This window comes from Dama dama, chromosome 29 (genome assembly GCF_033118175.1).
Source record: "Dama dama isolate Ldn47 chromosome 29, ASM3311817v1, whole genome shotgun sequence".
NCBI lineage: Eukaryota > Metazoa > Chordata > Mammalia > Artiodactyla > Cervidae > Dama > Dama dama.
In genome coordinates, this window is record NC_083709.1 from 44520582 (window position 1) to 44544983 (window position 24402).

At 37.5% G+C, this 24402-nt stretch overlaps 1 protein-coding gene and 1 pseudogene across 18 annotated transcripts in view; both read left to right on the plus strand.

Moving 5' to 3' along the window:
* The window catches only part of PTPRD (protein tyrosine phosphatase receptor type D), a 541446-nt gene that overhangs the window by 432024 nt on the left and 85020 nt on the right, over positions 1-24402 (plus strand). The gene's annotated exons all lie outside the window — the stretch shown is intronic.
* LOC133048421 (basic immunoglobulin-like variable motif-containing protein) lies at positions 365-14702 on the plus strand (annotated as a pseudogene).

A 24402-nucleotide genomic window follows, 5' to 3' on the forward strand; every position in this document is an offset into this window, starting at 1 on the left:
AGGAAGCTCTACTCAATATTCTGTAATAACCTAAATGAAAAATAACAGATCTATGTATATGTAAATCAAGTATACTCTAATATAAAATAAAAAGTGAAAAAAAAAAAAAAGGAACAGTTTGAATGCCTTCATCTGTTCAACAAAGATTACTTGCAAAATGATCAATGTTCAAGTAACATGAATGAGTCCGTTAAGAACCACTAAGTATCAGATAGATCAGGCGCTCCCTTCCCTCTCCCCTTCCCCCTCATTGTGCTCATGCCCACCCCACCCCACAGACGTAGAGCCCACTCTGTAACTTAGACGTGCAGGCGTGGCTGAAGTGATTGAGCAACTGTAATTAGTACAGGTAACGAACATCGAAATGCTGCAGTCAGGGGGCCACGTTAGTGACAGCGGAAGAACTTGGTCTCGTTTCCCCCCCAAGGTAATTAATTGACCTCCTCGTCATCAGTTGGGACATGAAGAGAAATAAAAGGTTTCAGCCTGAGTATTGGAGTTGGTGGGTGTTCCTGTGCAACTAACGGCATTGATTTCCGTTTTTCTTCCTTTTCTGTTCCTTTCATATTGATCCTTCCTGTCACATCTCAAGGAGTCTCCCATTATCTTAAAAAACAAAAAACAAAACACTGTCCTAAAGTTTCAGAAGTTTGAATCTAGTGTCATAAAATTCTGCTGGGAATTATATGTGAGGATTTCCAGAAATCTTCAAATCTAGTCTGTGGTTTCACCGAAGAGGTGATATTTTCCCGGAGGTTAAGAGATGTGGCTGAAGTCACTCAGCCAGTTTCTCATCTGACATTAATTAGAAACAGCTGATGTTTTCTGGATAGACTCTCTAGATACAAATAGACTAATATTCAAAAAACAAAACACTGTACATTACTGCAAACAATAAGTTTTGCTATCTATATGAGAACCCTGATTATAAACAGTGCTATACATTCAGGAAGCTGTCAAGGTTTGTGATAAAAGAGGTGGTTTTTATTTACTGAAAGAAATAAGGTGCTCTTAGGCCAAAAGGAAACTTCTGTGATATATTTTGTGTATTTTTCTTTATTATTTTGAGATAGAATTCATATAAAGTACAGCTTTCTAAAGTGAACAATTCACTGGATATACTTTATATTTGAATATTAGACGGATATATTATCAAGAATCAAGGAGACCTAAACTTTTTTCCCCTACATTTTTATGAAGATTTATGCTTCTTTTGTTTATATCACATTTAAACATCTGACAGAGGGAGCTCATGTCTCTGTGGAGTTGTTTGAAAATACTCCTGCCAGAGTCTGGGGGAAGCTTGAGTGAAAGGCCGGTATTAAGGTGGGACAGGGCCTGTCACTGTGGATGTGGCAGCTGATTCCCTCTTCACTGTGTTTGACTCCACTGCAAGGGATCACAGTTTTTATTGTTTTCCTGGTGTGTCTTCCACTGAAATCAAAGCTTTTTCAGGGCAGGGAAAGTTATTGTATTTATTGGGGTATCCTTGTGACCAGCAGATAATATTGGACTGTTAACCTATGACTAGCATGATAAGTGTTTCTGGGATGAATATAGGAATAAGTATAAAAATGAAGCAGGAACATAGTCTGCTCTTCACATCTCACTCTTCCCAAACATAGTAGCACAACATCAAGATGGACATCATTTATCAAGTCATGAATAGAGATGCTTCAGTTAAAATGTTCTGTACTACAGCATAGATCCTATGGGAACAGAAGGACAGCAACTTCATGGCCAACAGTCTTCTATCTAGGTGGAAAATCCACCTTTGGCTTTCCGTGGTGGACCCCTCGTGGGTAATATATTAGTGGGACAGTACAGGAGATCGGGGGCTTCCCTGGTGATTCACTGATAAAGAATTCGCCTGCAATGCAGGAAACATGAGTTCGACCCCTGGGTGGTGAAGATGCCTGAGGGGAAGGAAATAGCAACCCACACCAGTTTTCTTGTCTGGGAAATCCCATGGACAGAGGAGTGTAGCAGGCTACAGTCCATGGGGTCACAAAAGAGTCAGACAGACTTAGCAACTAAACAACACCACCACAACAGGAGATCAAGTGTCTGATGGGGAGTCTGTGCAGAGATAGGGAAGCCATTCATTCATTCACTCCTGTGCCTGACATACGCAGCAGCAGAATGCTCAGTGCAGAACTCACTTTTTCTATTCTCCATATCTGTAAAGAAAAATGATCTGTGGTCTTCATACTTCAAGGCCAACTCTGGGCGGGGAAAGCATCTTTCCTCAAAACTAAAAATCTGCCAGCAAGTTTCACAAAGACTAGTAGTTTCAGTATTTATCTCTCTCTAGTTTTATCATAAACACATTTGCATGAAAAGAACGTCTTTGTTTCCTTAAGACTTCATCTGTTCTTGCTACTCATTTGCTCTTGAAAAGGGATATAATCTTTTTGTTTTTGATCTATAATCATTCCCACAACAAACAGTTGTGCTGCCACAGACCGAGGATTATAGTTTTCCTTAGAGAATAATCAAATGAACTCTCTGAAACAAAGCTGCTCATTTCTTCCAAATATCCCTGTGAACAGTGGAAGACCATTCTAAAATCATAGGCTAGCTCTAAAAAACTTTCCAAACACATGAATATCCATTCCGTTAGAGGTCTGTCTCCCCTTCTAGCTTTATATTCAGTTCCTCTCATATTGCAGCCATTTACTGAATTCTTACTATGAACCAGGTACTTTGCTAAGCTCAGGGGATACAAAAACTAATGATTCGCAATCCTTGCCCTTGAATTCTGAGTCTACAGACTGTAGTCTACAGTCTCCTTCAGTTTTTTACCTAAATTTTTGACCACAACTTCAACAACTGGATTTTGCCAGGATTCCAGTAACATGCAGCTATGAGTTTTATTTACTCCACTACAATAGGACTTGGGTTTTTGTCTATATTTATTATATCTACCATGTGAGGAGACATGACCTTTTTTTTCTTTCTTTCTTTTTTTTTTGCTTTTCTAACATTCAATAAGCTTCAGGGATTTAGAAATCCAGTTAGAGTTCCAGCAGCTATCTAAAATCTATTTTTCAAAGTCTGTATTTGCTAATTTCCTGGACTGAAAAATAAATCCTTTAAACTCTTAGGTTTTTGGACCCATTTTAGAGAAAGCGTATTTCCTTTTCTCATATTCTGTTATTTGAATGTATTTAAATAAGATTAAGGAACAGAATTTGTTCTAGAATTTTTAATGTTTCTCTAAGCAATGGAAGCAATTATCAAGCACAGTATTTTGTGTTATCATTTTAACCAAAATTCCTTAATGGGATGAAATACATACCTCCAGGAAGTAGTAAGAGCTACTAAAATGTCATATAAACTTTTTTTCTACTTCCCTTATTATAAAACCTACTTGCTTTATATTGTATCTACATTGTAAAAGAGATTATATCTGCTAGTACCTTTCCTTTATGTTTGGTACATTACCCATATTGCTATTTATAAGATTGTTTAGTGTCTTTGTATTTTGTTTACTATCTTAAACTATCAAAGCATACCCTCAAGTTGGAATAAATAAGATTTGTGCTGTGTGATAAAAAGAATGTACAATATTTTCTTAACAATGGATATTTTAAATAAGCAGATACATAATTATCTTTTAAGAATAAAGCTGTGTGGGTAGCTTGATTAATAATATCTTTACTTTGGGAAAAAATGGTCTTTTCACAGTAACATCAGTTTTAAATAGACATACATAGATCCCCTAGAAAGGGTGTATCTATTCAGCTTTTTCCAGCATTCGATAGGGAAAAGGATCTTGTTATTCCTCTAACATACTGTGGACCTTGTTTAAACTGTGCAATTTTATGGACCATAGCTTATCCAATAGGTTATTTTCAGTAGTCTTGCTAATCAATATAGATTGTTGTAAGGTCAGTGAATTTACAGTTTTCAGCTTTGATGAGAAGATTATCTGAAGAGGGAAGGCATCAGCCTGTTACTTCCAGATTCAAAATTTTTGTATATATTTACTCAGCATTATAAATCAGGGTGAAAGTATAATTACAAAAGAAATGACTTTCCTAATTTCAAAAGACTTTCACAGCAACTGAAACAAAAATTGTTAAAATTATACCAATATATTTTACTTTTACCTGTCCTGGGCAATCTGTTTTATAGACTACAAAGAAAAATAGTAAAGTGTATTTCATTCAATAACTAATGGAGTTGGAAAACTCAGGAAATATTAAATGAAAGGATAATTTATAATAATGAATTTTAAAAAACTTTAGAAGAGGCTATGCTACAAGGCTAAGCATAACTAATTGTCAAATGTATAGGCAATGGTGTAACATATACTGGATGGTTCATCTGAAAGCACGTAAGAGACATCTCCAGGTAGCAAGGAATTAGAACTGCAGGATTTGAGCTGAACCTTGCAAGAAAGGTAGGATTTAAAAAAACAGAAGTGATAAGAAGTTCTCTCCAGACAAGAAGTATTCTGGTATTTTTAGAGAGTCAGAATTTTGCAAGTCTCTGACAGAGAAAAATGGACCCAAGGGCTGGAATATGGGGCCAGAGGTGGCATATACAATGAGGAACACAGCATGACAATCCTTCACTCTAAAGAACTTTAAGTCAGTACAAGAAATATGTCAGTGTAAAATAATATGGGACAAATGTAGAAATGGTGCTCTAGGCACTCAAAAACTAAGAATTCAATAAGCCATTTCAAAAAGAACACCGGTTAGTCTCTAGAGTTTCAGTATTCACACACCTATGTGTCTGGATGACAATTACTGTTTGTACTTTTTTCCTCATGTACATAATTGTGAGCTTTCTGTCCTGTTTTATTTAATGTCCACTACATCTCTGTAGCATAAATATCTCTCTGTCACTGACAGCCTACATTTTGAGCATGTAGTTGTCTATCTCACAATAGTTAGAATACTCAAGGCAAGGGTGGTGATACAGTAAGACAACTGACATAATGTTTCTGTGTCCAGATGCAGTGAACTGTGGTTATGTGGTGAAGCGATCCAGTTCTTTGTAATGATAGATTTATTGAAGATGAGTTTACAGAAGAATTGTACCAGAAATGTTGTTAAAGTGCCATCTATTAGACTGGTAATTAAGACAGTTATTGCAGACTTGTTATTCATGAGTTATTGGTCTCCTAACATTCTCAGTCATCTCTGCTAATACTATTATGTCCTTTGCTCCACTGTGGTTATTCAGTTCCAAGGAATGAACTCTCTTCATTCTCTGTTTTCTTGAGAGTATATGTGGTTGTGTGCATTGGGGGTGGGAGTGAGAGGCTGTATGTAAGACAGAGGCACAGATAGAAGGAAAAGGGGCATGGTTGGGAGAATGGAAACCAAAATCCTGTGTCTCTATGGTCTTGACTGTATAGGGTGACTGTTTAAGATTTCTTTTAAATATGATAAGAGTTGTGTTAAAATTAAATGATAGAGAAAGCTACAGCTTTTTATATTCAGAAAAGTTTGGAAGTGAAAAGTACAGTCGGATGAATGTATCATTAAACCAAACTGACAGGTATATCTAGTGTTTAATCTATTTTCTTTACTGTCCAGAGTTTCAAAATAAGGAACTCAACTTCATGATAGTAAATTCAGTCATAATTTATATATATGCACTAGAGTATAGTAGTTAAGAGCTCAGACTTCAGTCAGGAAACTTCAATTCACGTGTCAGCTCCAGTTCTTTATGGACTGTCGGTGGAGGGCTTGTGGGGGAGAGGGGGATATCTTAACTCCTTTAGGACTCCATTTCTTTATCCTTAATACACATAACAGTATCTGAGAAACAGCTGAGAAAAGAAGAGAAGCAAAAGGCAAAGGAGAAAGGGAAAGATATACCCATCTGCATGCAGAGTTCCAAAGAATAGCAGGCAGAGGTAAGAAAGCCGTCCTAAGTGAACAATGCAAAGAAACAGAGGAAAACAATAAAACAGAAAAGTCTAGAGATCTCTTCAAGAAAATTAGAGGTATCAAGGGAACACTTCATGCACAATATGGCACAATAAAGAACAAAAATGGCAAGGATGTAACAGAACCAGAAGAGATTAAGAAGAGGTGGCAAGAATACACAGAAGAACTGTACAAAATGATCCAGATAACCATGCTGGGGTGATCACCCACCTAGAGCCAGACATCCTGGAGTGTGAAATCAAGTGGTCTTAGGAAGCATTACTACCAACAAAGCTAGGGGAGGTGATGAAATTCCATCTGAGCTATTTAAAGTCCTAAAAGACGATGCTGTGAAAGTGCTGCACTCAGTATGCCAGCAAATTTGGAAAACTCACAGTGGCCACACGACTGCAAAAGGTCAGTATTCATCCCAATCCCAAAGAAGGGCAATGCCAAAGAATATTCATACTACCACACAATTGCACTCATTTCACATGCTAGCGAGGTAATGCTCAAAATCTTTCAAGTTAGACTTCAACAGTATGTGAACCAAGAAATTCCAGATGTACAAGCTAGATTTAGGGAAGCCAGAGGAACCAGAGATCAAATTGCCAACATCCAATGGATCATAGAAAAAGCAAGGGAATTCCAGAAAAGCATCTACTTCTGCTTCATTGACTATGTGAAAGCCTTTGACTGTGTGGATCACAACAAACTGTGGAAAATTCTTAGAGAAATGGGAATACCAGACCACCTTACCTTTCTCCTGAGAAACCTGTATACAGGTCAGGAAGCAATAGTTAGAACTGGGCATGAAAGAACATACTGGTTCCAAATTGAGAAAGGAGTACTTTAAGACTATATATTGTCATCCTGCTTATTTAACTTACATGCAGATTACATCATACGAAATGCTGGCCTGGATGAGTCAAAAGCTGGAATCAAGACTGTTGGGAGAAATATCAACAACCTCAGATATGCAGATGACACCACCCTTATTGCAGAAAGCAAAGAGAAACTAAAGAGCCTCTTGATGAGGGTGAAAGAGGAGAAAGAAAAAGCTGACTTAAAACTCAACATTTAAAAAACGAAGATTATGGCATCTGGTCCCATCACTTCATGGCAAATAGATGGGGAAACAGAAGAAACAGTGACTGACTTTATTTTCCTGGGCTCCAAAATCACTGCAGATGGTGATTGCAGCCATGAAATTAAAAGGCGCTTTCTCCGTGGAAGGAAAGCTATGACCAACCTAGACAGCATATTAAAAAGCAGAGATGTCACTTTTTGAACAAAGGTCCTTAGGTTAAAGCTGTGGTTTTTCCAGTAGTAATGTGTGGATGTGAGGGTTGTAGCATAAAGAATATTGAGCATGGAAAAACTGATGCTTTCAAACTGTGATGCTGGAGAAGACTCCTGGGAGTCCCTTGGACTGCAGGAGATCAAACCAGTGAATCCTAAAGGAAATCAACCCTGAATATTCATTGGAAGGACTGATGCTGAAGTTCTGAAGTTGAAGCTTCAGTACTTTGGTCACCTGAGCAAAGAGCTGACTCATTGGAAAAGACTCTGACGCTGGGGAGAATTGATGTCAGGAGGAGAAGGGGACGACAGAGGATGAGATGGCTGGATGGCATCATCGACTCAGTGGACATTAGTTTGAGAAAACTCAGGGAGATAGTGAAGGACAGGGAAGCCTGACCTGCTACAGTCCATGGGGTTGCAAAGAGTCAGACACGACTTAGTGTCTGAACCAACAGTATCTACCTAAATTTGTTTTAAAATTACATGAGATTCAATGTATAATGATGATGCTCTCATCATAATCAAAATCAGAACCACTTTAACCTGATTACTTCTCAGTACCACTCTCTGATGAGGTTAGAGAGGGATGATTAAGTCTTGTCTTGGCCCTTCCAGTGTTTTTTCTTGGTTGTAAGTCTACACTGAGCTTTAACTCCATAGATGGCCATAGAAGCCTGCTGAAAACTTGACATAGATTTCACAAAACACCGTCCAGAATGTCGAGTCCTATAATCTGTTGGTTTTGCCTCTGACCATAGTAAGAGGAAGTCAGACATGCAGTTGTGAAGAATGTCCTTCAATACCCTTTTCCTCCCATTTTGGACGTAGTACTATGTTTACAAGATGAAAAATTTAAAAACAAGATAAACATAAAATATTAAAATAATTACAGTTAAATAATAAACAGATGCATTTAGAATTATGAAGAGTTTGAGCAAAAGTTTATGCAAATAGGGCAGCACTAAACCTAGAGCGGTTAGGAAAACTCAGCAGGCAGCAGCTGGGGAGAGACATACAAAAAAAAAAGAGTGGAAGCAAAAAGTAAACAAATTATTGATGGGCTGTGGCTTAAAGCCTTGATGGCTGTGTGTGATTGGTTTTCCTTAGTATTTTGATTTCATAACCTTAAAGTACATAGTTTAGTCACTCAGTCCTGTCCGACTCTTTGCGACCGCATGGACTGTGGGCTACCAGGCTCCTCTGTCCATGGGATTTTCCAGGCAAGAGTACTGGAGTGGGTTGCGATTTCCTTCTCCAGAGGATCTTCCTGACCCAGGGGTTGAACCTGGGTCTCCCACATTGTAAGCAAACGCTTTACCATCTGAGTTACCAGAGAAATCCTTAGAGGCTTAGATTTTGGTTTGCTTATGTAGACTGCCATGGGTTTAGAGCCGCTCAATCTAATCTCCTCCTTGTTTAATTAACATTATCTATCTTCACATCCGAGAAATAAGTGCTGGTAGCATTGATGTATAACATTCTAGGTTTTTATATTGATTTGTGTGTCTATATCCATATGTCTATATACATATCTGCAGTGTGTGTATATAAATTTACATATTTTAATAATTTGTTTTGTTTGTGCTTAGTCATTCAGTCATGTCCAACTCCTTGCAACCCCATGGACTGTAGCCCACCATGCTCCTCTGTCCATGGGCATTCTCCAGGCTATAATACTGGAATGGGCTGCCATGCCCTCTTCCAGGGGATCTTCCCAATGTAGGGATTAACCCAGGTCTCCCACGTTACAGGCGGATTTTTTACTGTCTGAGCCACCAGGGAAGTCCAAGAATTTTAATAATGGTACTGTTTTATAGTTTTTTTTTTTTTTTAAACTTAGTAAAAGTGGACATCTTTATGTCAGTAGATATAGAACACTTCAATAGTAAGTAACCATCTATTATATATCAAAATTATTACCTATTTTTTTCATTGTTGCAAAGAACTATATAATGACTGCCCTATACATTTGTCTAGTAGACAAACATGTTTTTCACTTTCCAGGCATTTAAGCAAAGTTTAGTGCCTGATGGTGTCTCTAACGTCTAACCCTAGGAGATGATGAATCAGTGACTAGCTCTGTTTAAAGAAGGTGCACAGTAAGATGAATGGAAGTCAATTGAGGAAGGCAAAGTGATCCTAAACTAAGCTTCCAGATCATGAAGTTCAGTACCTTTGATAAGGTCACTTTACTCCAGAACCAGATTCTTAGTTTTATAAACTTCTGATTGTTGACTTATTTCCAGGGACCTCACCTTCATTAGTTGTGTGATTTTAACACCCATGTCATCAAGCTGTGATGACTGGACACCACCATCCTTCTGAGAGGACCAGAAAGTCATGTTTGCCATCCTCTCTGATCCTCCATTTTCTCTGCATCTGTAACTTAATTTATCTACCCCTGACTTAGAATTTAAGTACGTTAATGCAGATTTTAAAACATATGTTAATATATGTTCTAATACTTTAAAACATGTAATATTTGAAGACATGATGGTGGAATTGAGTGATAGTCAAGCAATAGAGTAAACATGTTTATAGAGCATAAAAAAAGAAAGTATAGCTAATTATACCTGTTTTCATAATAGTTTAAAAATATATGTTAGACACAAAAAATTAAATATTTGTATGGAGTGATCAGTGTATAAAGTCAGTTCCTTAACTTCATTCTTTTCCTTCACAATTGAACACACATCCAACCAGCTTATATACCATCAGGCTTCTCCCTTCTGCCAGACTGCCCCAGAAGGAAAAGTATGTGTGTGTGTGTGTGTGTGTGTGTGTGTGTGTGTGTGTGTGTGTGTGTGTGTGTGTGTGTGTGTGTGTGTGTGTGTGTGTGTAAATATAAATCTGAATAGGCTAAATTGCTGGACTAGTAGAGAGCAAGGTAAATATATACTAAGAATGAAATTCTGGTTCCTTTTTTTTTTTTTCCTGTCTTCTGTACAGTTTCATAGGAATCACTGGGTCAGTCCAGCCACTTTCTATCATTCTGGTTTTCATATCCCACTCCTGTGTAAACAGAGTAAATAAGTAGAGTAGCTCTTATTCTGCAGAAATTGCTGTGTTTACTTTTCCCACGGGATGATTTGTATGTGAACTTAGTAAGCAGAACTTGCCATCTGTCTATCGTCTGTCTTCCTCTCTTTCCATATATACGTACTCCCCTGGCTATGATGGTTATAACGCTGTATCATGAAATCACCAAGATCCCAAGATGTAGATGTGGTTGTAGGTGTGGATATGAAGAACATGAAGCCTGCTCTAACCTTATAATTTATTCTTCAAAGTGAGAATGAACACAATAAGAGTGAAAGATGGTCCTATTGACAATTAAACTGGGATAGCTGGTATAAACTGGGATAATAAGATGCCCCTAACTGAAACACATGTTTGTACATAAGTCAGTGGATAGAAACACTTATCATTTCTTTTAGAGATAATTTTTCACCGAGTGTCTTAAACATTTTATTTCACTTACTACTTTTGCATCTAAACAGATGTGTCAACATTTACAAAGAGTGATGAGGAATAAATGCATTCATCTTGTTAATTCAGTACCAAAATCCAGTGCTCTTTTATTCATGAAAAAGAAATGCCACTGTGAATTACTCAACTACATGCTGTGCATCGATTGCATTTAGTAATTTTGTTTGTTACCTATAGACAATTCTCTCTATAAACATTGTAATTACTTTCTACCAATTCAATCAACTTTATCTCTTTAATCAGAGCAGTTAGTACATTTCTAATAACATTTTCTTGCCCCAAATAGTCTGGAAAATTCTTAATTCCTTTTGGTTTTCCAAATAACATCAGAAATCCTAGTCTGTGAATCATAAAATGATTCTCCATGAGCTCTAGTCTGTAAGATCCACTATAATTGTCCATCCCCACTTTTTATTATTATTATTCAGTTTAATTTGAAGCAAGCAATAAACAGCTGAAACCTAAAACATTTGGTTTAAAAGGTATCATTTTTTTTAAATTTGGGCTTCTAATATCATTTAGATATTAACACTGTATCTCTTTTTTGAACTCTTCTTTGAGTCACTCAAAAAAAATCTTCCAGAGTCACATATATCAAGAGGAAAAAACACATCTGCATACTTGAGATCACAAAGCTTTGTCCTACTGAGTGAAAAGAATCCAGTATTGTTGTTACTGTTGTTTTGTAAATTTGAAGCCACAGTAAATTAGGGTAAGTTACATGTAAATGTAGAAGTAAATGCTATCCTCAGGATAAAAAAACTAATTCAACCTCAAATATTTACTCACCTAATATTGCTGAATGTTTACTATAAGTATATGCTTGTATTTAGTCACTCAGCCATGTCTGACTCTATATGACCCCGTGGACTGTAGCCTGCCAGGCTCCTATGTTCATGGGGAGTCTCCAGGCAAGCATACTAGAGTGGGTTGCATGCCCTCCTCCAGGGGATCTTCCCTATGCAGGGATCAAACCCAGGTCTCCTGCATTGCAGGCAGATTCTTTACCATCTGAACCACCAGGGAAGCCCTACTATAAGTATAATTTATCCTTTATGCTTCTCTACATATCAACTGAAATAATGTAAATAAAGACATTATTAGTTGAAGTAATTTTCTATAACTATTTGTTACATAATAAGTTATAGTCAATTTAATTTCAAATCTTTAGGTGACATTTAAAGTTGTACAGTATTATCACTTATTTAAAGAAAAAAATTAACTATATACAAAAAACACTTGACTGAAACACTTTTTGATGCCTCCAATGAGTGTGGTATGTTATTAAATTATACATACTTCTACTCTTAAAGGGAAATGCCCACATCCATTCATTAGTTAACAATGAAAACCTTGAAAAGTTCCTATTTCAGTCCTTCAGCCTCTGAACAGTGGCCTAAATGAGATGTACATTTATAGGAAAAGACTTAGGAAGTTCTGTTAAGTAATTAGGTACAGAGAGAAAATGAAGGCACAAACATGATACTTGGCTGACAACAATTGAGAAAAGGAACATAAAGCAAACAGGCCCAAGTACATAACGTGCCAAAGCTAACTAGGGTGAAAGGGAAAGCAAGCACCCTAGATTCTGAATCCTAGACTCTGCTCATTACCATACTTTCCACCCCTTCCTCACATTTCAGTTTATAAAGTATCATTAGATTCAACAGAACTCACACTGTTTTCTTTGAAGCAAATACTCATTATGTCAATTGCAGCTCTCTGCTAATTGTGCAGTGTTCACAACTATGCAACATGGGTCTTTTTCAAATTGATACATATTAATTTACTGTTCTCAAAATGGAGAGAAAGAATATAAATGCATGAGAATTTTTAAAAACAAGGTTTCATAAATGGCACAAATGTATTTAAAGTGATGAAAGGTAAAAACGTACAATAGAAAATAACTATACCTAGCAAGGCTCTCATTAAGATTTAATGGAGAAATCAAAAGCTTTGCAGACAAGCAAAAGCCAAAATAATTCGGTACCATTAAACCAGCTTTAAAACAAATGTTAAAGGAACTTCTCTAGGCAAAACAGAAAAGGCCACAACTAGGATGAGAAAATTACAAAAGGAAAAAGCTCACTAATAAAGGCATACATACAGTAAAAGTAGGAAATATTCACACACAGAACAACTAGATGTGAAATATGATATCAAAAGCAGTAATCATGAGCAGAAGAGAGTAGAAATGCAAAGTATTAAAAAGTACACTTGAAATTAAGAAATTAGCAAAATAATTTTATACACACACACACAGACATATACACAGGACTGTACAAAAACCTCATGGTAACCACAATCAATGTCTGTAATAGATATACACACAAACAAATGAAAAAGGAATCCAAACATAACACTAAAGATAGTCATCAAAGCACAAAAGAACAAAAATCCAACACAAGTAACAAAATGACAGTAAGAATGCACATATCAAATAATTACCTTAAAGGTACTTTAAATGCAGACTTACACCATGATATATTAAAAGTTAAAGATACAGAAAGGATTCTAAAGGCAACAAGAGAAAAACAGAATTAATAACAAGGGAACTGCCATAAAGCTATTGACTGATTTCTCTAGAGAAACATTGCAGTCTAGAAGGGAACAGCAAGGTATATTCAAATCTCTGAAAAAGAAAATCCTGCAACCTAGGATACTCAGCAGAGATTATTACTTAGGAGAGAGAAAGAAATTCTCAATCAAAAGCTAAAAGAATACAGCAGTACTAAACGTACCCAAAAAGAAATATTGAAAGGTAGTCTCTAAATAAAAAAGCAGCAAGAATCTATAGGAAAGAGAAAAATCACAACTGGAAAGTAAATCATTTCAATAAGGCAGTACACAGAATTAAATATATATATATATATATACACACACACACACACACAGACACACACACGCACATATATATATAGTAAAAGTGATGATAACTGTAATAAATAGCAAAAAGATATAAAAGAGGACAGTAAAAAAAATCATAAAATGTAGGGGAATGGAGTGAGAAAATGTATATTTTCTTTCTTTTTTTTTTTAAAGAATGTGTTTGAGCTCATATGCCTACCACTCTAAAGCAAATACATGTAATAATGGGTTAACATACTTGAAAAACCACAGTAACCACAAATTATAAACAGACAATATATTCACAAAAACCAAAGAGAAGAGAACACCAGTATAACAAAAAAGAAAATCACCTAATCACAAAAGGAAAGAAAAAAGAACACAGAAGAAATATAAATTAACTGGAAAACCTGTTAAAGCAAATAGAGCATTCAGCAGGGGTCCCCTCTAGCCACAAGAAGTAGAATATTGGAACCTCATTGGAAAATCAAGTAGAAAACATCATGGTATTCACTGTAGAAAAAAAAAAAAAAAGGCAGATACTGTTACTGATCGAAACACTGAAAATCCAGAATATATAGATATCCTGCCCTTAAAGAGAGAGGGCTACATAGAATATCCATGGAATTCTCCAGGCCAGAATACTGAAGTGAGTAGCCTTTCCCTTCTTCAGGGGATCTTCCCAATCTAGGTCTTCCACATTGCAGGTGAATTCTTTACCAACTGAGCCACAAGGGAAGCCCAAGAATACTGGGGTGGGTAGCCTATCCCTTCTCCAGCAGATCTTCCCAACCCAGGAATTGAATGGGGGTCTTCTGCATTGCAGGAGGATTGTTTACCTGCTGAGCTATCAGGGAAGACCATAGAGAGGAGCTACAGTATGGAAAAACTAAGAAGGTTTGGGAAATTTGCATTGCATCATTGCATTCCAGAGACTTAGCTGGCAAAGATTTGGCCTTTGGGACTTTCCACTTGAAACCATTAGACAAGAATCACAGTCTTCAACACATGCCCAGGGAATTGTGAAATCTGAGACTGGGAACAGTATCTCCAAGAAGCAGCGCAGGTGTTGCTTTCCATTAGGACTCGATGTGGAGAAAGATGTCCAGTATCCACGAGAGAAGGAACAGAGGCTACCATGGTTAGAGTGATTACAATAGGAATGAATGACCACTCTGGGTACACACAGTGGGTGTTATACACACACAGCCTGGTCTATGCAGGACTGTGTTATGGCAGTAAGAGATTTTAAGTCTACATTAAATAGGAACAGATCTTGTGGGACAAAACATAACCTTGTAGTTCCTCAGTAAATAAGCTTGTATATGATTAGGATGGATGATTTCAGACATATAAACAGTGAAGCACAATTTTTTTGTCCTTTTAAAGTTAAGAGTATATAAACATTCTGGAAAATTTCACAAAGTCCAGTAAAATTACCTACAAACAAATCAGACACAGTTTCACTCAGTGGCATCATGATTTGAAATACTTAAGCATAAAGTGACTTCCTAGGACTTGACCCCCAGATATTTGTAGCCATTTTATTCCTAAGCTCAAAATGTAAGGTACTAACTATCTGCCCTTTAAAAAGCTTGGGGATGTTGACTTCTAGTTTTTCTCTCATGGTTAAATCTCATTTAAAATGACTCAGTGAATCTTGAAATTCTTTTACTTACAGTGATTCGTTTTGGTTTTTGTTTTTTCCTGATCGACTTTCTCAGGATTCTTAAGAGGCAATCGAGAAAAAATTCCAGTCACTGATCTTTCCTAGTGGTGTAAATGGATGACTTAGTGTATCGATTCAAGTGTTCTGGACTTTCCTGGTATGTTATTATTAAATATTGACAAGAACTTTAGGTCTTGAAAGATTTCTGTAAGTCTACAGTAATAAACCTTGTTTTAGAAATAATGGAATAAGTGGGCTTCCCTGCTGGCTCAGCACTAAAGAACCACCTGCAATGTAAGAGACACAGGTTAGATCCCTGTGTTGGGAAGATCTCCTGGAAAGAGAAATAGCAACCCACTCTGGTATTCTTCCCTGGGAGATCCCATGGACAGAAGAGCCTGGCTGGCTACAGTTCTTGGGGTCCTTAAATGTCAATGGGCTAAATGCTCCAACTAAAAGAGTGGCAGTTTGAATAATAAAACAAGAGCGTACACTATGCTATTTACAAGACCACTTTAGGGCAAAGGGCACACATGGATTGAAAGTGAGGGGATAGAAAGAAAAAGGCATTTTATGCAAATAGAAATGACAAAAAAGCAAGGGTGGCAATATTCCTATCAGACAAAATAGACTTTAAAACAAAGGCCATAAAGAAAGATAAAGAAGGACACTGTATATTGATAACAGGATCAATACAAGAAGAGGATATTACATTCATTAACATATAAGCACCCAATACAGGAGCACCTAAGTAAATATGAAGAAATTGGCAGGAATACAGTTATACCCGCAGACATTAACACTCCATTACATCAATGGACATATCATCCAGATAGAAAATCGGTCTGTCATTTATCTCAAGACATTTTTAAATTTCCTCTTTTTCATCATTGATGCCAGGAGAAATGTCAATAACCTCAAATAGTCATATGACACCACCCTAATGGCAGAAAGCAAACAGGAACTAAAGTGTCTCTTGATGAAAGAGAAGAGTGAAGTGGGCTAAAAACTCAACATTCAAAAAATGAAGATCATGGCATCTGGTCCCATCACTCCATGCCAAATAGAGGGGGAAACAATGGAAACTGTGACAGACTTTCTTTTTTTGGTTTCCAAAATCACTGTAGATGGTGACTGCAGCCATGAAATTAGTAGACACTTGCTCTTGTGAAGAGAAGCTATGACAAACCTAGACAGCATATTAAAAAGCAGAGACATTACTTTGCCAACAAGTTCCATGCAGTCAAAGCTATGGTTTTTGCCGTAGTCATGTATTGATGTGAGAGTTGGACCACAAAGAAGTGCTGAAGAGTTGATGTTTTTGAACTGTGGTGTTGAAGAAGACTCTTGAGAGTCCGTTGGACTGCAAGAGATCAAACCAGTCCATCCTAAAGGAATCAGTCCTGAATTAATTGGAACAACTGAAGCTGAAGCTGAAGCTCTAATACTTTTGTCACCTCATGTAAAGAACCGACTCATTGGAAAAGACCCTGATGCTGGGAAAGATTGAAGGCAGGAGGAGAAGGGGACAACAGAGGATGAGATAGTTACATTGCTTTACATTAACAATGAAATATCAGAAAGGGAAAGTTAAAAAACGATCCCTTTTAAAAAACAAAATAAAATACTTAGGAATAATCCTGATCAAAGAGATAAAAGGCTTATATACTGAGAACTATGAACACTGATAAAGGAAATTAACAGTGATTCAAAGAAATGGAAAAATATACCATGCTGTTGGATTGGAAGAATCAATATTGTTATAATGGTCATACTACCCAAAGCAATCTACAGATTTAGTATGATCCCTACCAAATTACCCATGACATTTTTCACAGAGCTATAATAAATAATTCTAAAATTTATATGGAACCATAAAACACCCAGAATTACCAAAACAGTCCTGAGGGAAAAGAACAAAGTTGAGGGCATAATCCTTTCAGACTTAAAAGAGTACTACAAAGCTACAGTAACCAAAATGGTGGTATTGGCTCACAAATGACAAGTGGATCAATGAAGCAGAATAGAGAAATCAAAAATAAACTCACGCACCTGTAGTCAATTAAATTTCAGCAAAGAAGGAAAGAATAATCAATGGGAAAAAGAGTCTCTTCAGCAAGTGGTATTGGGAAAGCTGGACAGCTGCACATATATCAGTGAAGTTAGAACATACTCTGACATCATACACAAAAGACATGACACGATAAAACTCCTAGAAGAGAACATAATCAAACATTCTAAGATAAATCTTAGCAATATTTTCTTTGTTCAGTCTCCCAAAGCAATAGAAATAAAAATAAACAAATGGGACCTAATCAAACTTGTAATCTTTGGCCCAGCAAAGGAAACCATAAACAAAATGGAAAGACAGCCTATGGACTAGGAGATGAAATTCGTAAGTCATGCAAGCAATAAGGACTTAATTTCCGAAATACACACACAACAGTTCATACAACTCCATAAGAAACAATAATCAACCCAATAGAAAAATGAGGAGAAAACCAATCCTACATTTCTCCAAAGAAGACACACGTATGGCCAAGGTGAAAAGATGCCCAGCATTGTTAATTATTAGACAAATACAAATCTAAAGTAAAATCCAGTATCACTTCACACTGGTCAGAATGGCCATATCATTAAAAAGCCTACAAATAATACATGCTGGATAGGGTGTGGAGAAAAGGGAACTCCCCTACACTGTTGATAGGAATGTAAATTGGTATATAGCAGTATAGAAATTTAAAAACTATAAAAAAAAAAAAGCTGCTATATGATCCAGCAATCCCACTCCTGGGCATATATCTGGGGAAAAAAAAATACTTTGAAAAGATACCTGCACCCCAGTGTTCACAATGGCACTATTCACAATAGCCAAGACATGGATGCAGTCTACATGTTCATCAACAGATAAATGGATAATGAAGATGTAGTATATCTATACACAATGGAATATTACTCAGCCATAAAAATGAGAATGTAATAATGCCATGTGCAGCATCACTTGTAGACCTAGAGGTTATCATACTAAATTAAGTTAGACAAAGACAAATATGACATCATTTATATAGGGAATCTAGAACATGATACAAATGAACTTCCTTACAAAACAGAAACTGAATAGAAAACAGGATCTGGAAAAAGAATATACCTATGTATAACTGAATCACTTTGATATATACCTGACACATTTTAAATCAACTATATTTCAAGTTTAAAAAGGAAAAACATGCCCCAAAGAGAATTAATATTAAAAAAAATAAAAAGGATTCATTGCAAAAATATGTAGTCAATGGCAGACTCTTCTTCTAAACCTCAATAAATAAATAAATAAAAACTTGAGAATATCTGGGGGCAAACCACAGTGAAGACCAAATGAACCTATTGATGGGGAACTATGTGGAAAGATAGTATTTTTCTGAAGGTTAAGGTCAATGAAAGTTCATCTCCCTGTATAAAGGATACTTAGTCTGACCCATAGTTTGGCTAGTCAAGTCGCTTTTTTTTTTTAGTTCTATATAATTAAATGTTGTAGTTTCAAAACATACAAAACCAGGATGTATCTTTTTTGTGGTTTCTCCTTTGAGTTTCTAAAGGGAATATTTTGAGGTTTTCTCTTGGTGGAATGAGAAATGGAACACAGAGCAACTTGTATGGTGTTCTGCACATGTGAATTATATTTTTCTTCTGGATAGAGAAGTTGAAATTTTAAACCATATTTAAGAGCTTTGCTGTAAAATGACTTCAGCTTTGTCATAAAAGGTCAGTCTCATATCAAGATGTAATTTTACTCAATGACTGTAATCTGATTTGCAAATTTATGAGCACTTTCTTGTTTTGAGTTTAAAATTATAAATACAGATCAGAAGCACTACAGAAACTTTTGTTCCTAGATTTCCCATTGTGTTTTAGGAGAAGAATTGAAAGGCATGTGTGAAACAGTCCAGAAGCCTTTTCCAGCTTGGCCAGAGACGACACATATCATGGTGGCTAGTCACTCAAATGAGGGCAGGGGAAGGGTGCGGGGTGCAGAATATCTCTGCCCCAAATCTAATTTCTCTCCCTAGTAGCTGTCTGAAACTGAGAAAGTAATTTAACTTCTCTACACCTTAGTTTTCTCATCAACAGAACTGTGATAATGATGGTAACTATTTCCAGAGTCTTTGTGAATATAAAATGATGGGAGATAGGTAAAGCACAAAGAAATGTAAATGAAAACTAAATGCTCCATTCCATAAGTGTTAGTTACAGTATAAAATAATTATATTTTAATTCAAACTTTTCATCAAGAACACAGGGCAAAATGGTAAATCCATAAGGTAAAGGTAGCTTTTATCTCCACTGACATATATTTTTCTCTTACCTATTTTAAGGCAAAGTTACAGTTGATTAAAGAAAACATTAGAACTTTCAGACCATCAAGTTAAAGATTGCATAGATTCAAAGTATTTGATATTAGCAAGTGTTTAGTTGGGGCTTTCCCTTCTCTAAGTTACAAGGGGATTTTCCTTTTATTTTGTCACTTTTTCTCAGTATAGCTAAGCAGTTGAGTTGAAGATGGCTAGCCATCTTCTGTTAGCATTAAAAGTGATTCAGTCAAAAACTACTGAGATTCTCAAAAACTGTTGAGCGTCCCGGCGCTCACAGGAGTTTCTTAGGTCTCCTGGTCACTCTGCCAGTTGTTGGGCTGCACCCGGCAGGCCCGCCAGACCTGTGCTTGCCCAGCCTCAAGAAAGAGCCCAGAGTCAGCGTCAGAGACATCAGTGGTTTAATGGATGGAGGACTTACATGTCTGAAGGAGCCTGTGTAATGTACCAAGTGTGCAGATAGGGAGGCAGTGCAGAATGGTTTGGCATCTTGGTAAAAAATAAAAAACCCCATAGGGTTCATCCAGCACACCTTGAAGGGCCATACTGATTGGAGAAACAAAAGTAAATATTATGAAATAGCATTGTTGTTTATAAATTCTGTGACAATGTAATGTCCACATTTCATGCAACTTATTTAAAAGTCCATCAATCAACTTTCAGTTGAATATATCTACCTTTCTTCTTTTCCAACTCGCAAAATTCTTAGGGGAGGATGAAGATGACCTGGTCAAGATTTTGGTTCAAGAGGGTAGGATTTTGGATTGAGTACCAAGAAGGAGGTGGATCCCACTCAATGTCTGGGTAAACAGACACAGAAGGATAAGTGGAAATATCTGAGAGTCAAAACCAAGTACTCAGGAAATAAATCCAAATACTAACAGCAAGAAATGATTGGATCCATTAGGAACATTAGGAAAAAGGATGCTTATTTCAGATTGTTTTGAATAATATTTGGGAGACCTCAGCCTAATTTTATAGTAGGTAGGTATGTGGTCATGATGGATTGGCCAAAGATACAACTCCTGTATCACTTAAGACCTGTGTTGCTCCTTGTCCACTTGGCCATTTCATTCTTCCTTGGTAAGATCTCAGTAAGAGAAGCCAGAAAACAAAGAAGCAAAACAGTAGTGTCATCATTTAAGGAGAGCCTGAAGATTGGGTTTTGAATATTAGAGTCCTATTCATCCATGATATATTGCTTCATTAACATGGATAATTGAAATTTTATTTTCCTCAATTTTTTTAGTATAAAATCTCTTCTTATACTTCATCTACTTTCAGTAGTTATTCTTTTTTACTGAGTTTACTGCTCTCAGCAGCCTGACAAGCTCCAAAATAATGACCTAGGCTGTGTATTGCTGAACGTTCAGTCAGACAGACAGATACAGATGGATGAGTGTGTGTTGCACAAAGACAAGTCAGCATTATTTAATCAATGTTTGTTTGATCCGTGTAAAATGAGTATAAATGTAAGCCGCATCCCATCTGCTTTATCATCCATGTGAAGCCAACCTCATTTTTAAAACTTGATCTCTTATGTAATTGCCCCAGAATGACACTGTTGGGCTGCACCCTGCACCCGCCTCCAAGGCCTGTACTTGCCCCACTTCAACACCAAAGAGAAAGCACAGAGTCAACAACAGAGATATCAGGGAATTTATATACACACTTAATTTCTCTTAATCAAGTTAAACAGCTCATCCACAAACTAATCCTGACCATGCCCTTTAGAGGCAGCAGACCCATTTCTAAGGTACACACAGATATATATCTATACAGAAACAGATTTCACAGGTTTCCAGCCAGAGTTTAAAAAGGCCTCTTTATTTTTATTTTTTCTTCACTCTCAGGCATCAGATGATTAAAGTTCCTGTGAACCCAGGTCCATTACTTAATACCAAAGGAACAAGAAGAGAAATACCAATTCTTCTAGAAAGCTAACTTCCTCTTACCGCATACACAAAAACCAGTTTATAATGTCAAAAGAATCCCACCTTGGACATTTTCTGGGATTCTTTTTTTTTTTCCAGTTTCTAAGTAACCAGTTCACTTTAAGTAAACAGCAGTAATAGACAATACTATGTAGCATTCACTCACAGTCACATGGCTCACTTTAATGAGAAGAACTCGAATCAACACTTAACCTTCAACGAGGCTGTTAGCTCAGCCTCCTCGTCTTTCCGAACACAAAAAAACAACAGCCAGCCCACAGCCACTCGCCACTTGTATCCCACTGTAATAGCAGCCAACATCTATCTCCCCAACAGCCTTGGGGTTATCTATGAGTTCTCTGTACTCTCTTGGTGACCCCCATTCGTCAACGACAGCCACCACAGGGCCCCACAGACAGGTGGACGGCCACCCCAGAATCACCCCTGCAACTTTCAGGCTCCACATTAGTGGACAGCCACCCCGGCACCATATCTGCAACTTTCAGGCCCCACATATCCGAAGATGGGCCCACAGCTTCCCATTCCCAGGCCTGCCTTCCCGGCATCCTGGTACTCACAGGAGTTTCCTCAGTCTCCTGGTCACTCTACCAGTTGTTGGGCTTCACCCCACAGGGCCGCCAGACCTGTGCTTGTCCAGCCTCAAGACTGAAGAAAGAGTCTGGAGTTGGCAACAGAGACATCAGTGGTTTAATGAATGGGGGGACTTACGTGTCTGAAGCAGCGTCCTGGAGCAACACCCCACTGGGTGCAGATGGCAGACAGTACTGGGCAGAACATGGCAGCAGCCTTCGCGATAGGGGAGGGGAGTGGTAACTGGTTACAGGTGAGCTGACTTCAGGTTGCCATGTAGGTTACCAGGGAAACTAGCGGAGGGGCCCACCCTTAACCTTCTCTCTGATAAGCCATCAGGTGGAGATGCTCTGATCTGAAGATTAGAACAATCCCTGGCTGCAGCCTGGGGCAAGCATGTAGGAAGGTCCGGCACTTAATAGGGGTAGATGAAGCAGGCATTGGTGGATCAAGGGATATACAGAGAGCAAGAGAATAGGTATCTTGAGTGGCCTGGTCATACACGCAGGATGATCACTTAGAAATATTTGGACTGATAAGATAAAGGATGGGTTTCTTTACTTTGCAGTGGCTTTCTGGATAGTGAAGTGGCGCCATGGACTAGGAATTACCAGCTGTTAATCATCAGTGGATTTTGAAATCACCCAAACCTGGGTCACAGTGTTAATGTATGGAATTTCACCATGTGACCAAATTAGTTAACAACCAAAACACCTGCCACAGAGAAGTCCCTCAGTAAAATTGGTTGAATTAGTCTTTCTTTACTTCCATTTCCTTATCTTCATAACGAAGGAAAAAACAGTACCTAAACCTTGTAAAACTTATGAAATTTAAACAGGATACTGCATGGAAAAGCATAATCACCTGGCAGGTATTACTATCATTATCCTGTTGCCTACAAGTTTTCATCTCATGAGTCACACTTTAAGCCTAAATATATTAACATACATGATATACAACTTGTGTTTCCATTACCAAGTTGTAAACTTTCCAAAGCCTTTGACTATGTGGATCACAACAAACTGTGGAAAATTCTTAAAGAGATGGGAATACCAGACCACCTGACCTGCCTCCTGAGAAATATGTATGCAGGTCAAGAAGCAACAGTTAGAACTGTACATGGAACAACAAACTGGTTCCAAATTGGGAAAGGAGTATGTCAAGGCTGTATATTGTCACCCTGCTTATTTAACTTCTATGTAGAGTACATCATGCAAAATGCTGGGTTGGAGGAAGCAAAAGCTGGAATCAAGATTTTCAGGAGAAATATCAATAACCTTAGATATGCAGATGACACCACCCTTACGGCAGAAAGTGAAGAGGAACTAAAGAGCCTCTTGATGAAAATGAAAGAGGAGAGTGAAAAAGCTGGCTTAAAACTCAGCATTTAGAAAACTAAGATCATGGTATCCGGTCCCATCACTTCATGGCAAATAGATGGAGAAACAATGGAAACTGACAGACTTTATTTTCTTAGGCTCCAAAATCACTGTAGATGGTGACTGCAGCCAGGAAATTAAAAGATGCTTGCTCCTTGGAAGAAAAGTCATGACCAACATAGACAGCATATTAAAAAGCAGAGACATCACTTTGCCAACAAAGGTCCGTCTAGTCAAGGCTATGGTTTTTCCAGTGGTCATGTATGAATGTGAAAGTTGGACTATAAAGAAAGCTGAGCACCAAAGAATTGATGCTTTTGAACTGTGGTGTAGGAAAAAGCCCTTGAGAGTCTCTTGGACTGCAAAGAGATCCAACCAGTCCATCCTAAAGGAAATCAGTCCTGGGTGTTCACTGGAAGGACTGATGTTGAAGCTGAAACTCCCAATACTTTGGCCACCTGACTCAAAGAACTGACTCATTGGAAAAGACCCTGATGCTGGGAAAGACTGAAGGTGGGAGAAGAATGGGACGACAGAGGATGAGGTGGTTGGATGGCATCCCTGACTCAATGGACATGAGTTTGAGTAAGCTCCAGGATTTGGTGATGGACAGGGAAGCCTGGCATGCTGCAGTCCATGGGTGTGCAAAGAGTTGGACATGACTGAGCAACTGAATTGACTGAACTGACTATGTAGGTATCAAGTAAATCATGTTGAGGGCTGAAAATATGTGGCAAGAGTGGAAATGACCATGGATTCACAGTGTCTTTGAGTTGATAGATGCATTTTCACTGGTATAATTAAATGTATGTCATTTACACATATGAATGACCATAATCTGAGTAACGAGATCATCAGAGGGAGTAATGTCTTCCACCAAAGGAATGCCTGTGTATCAGTGAGTTTAAGAACTTCGTGGAATATTTTGGAGAA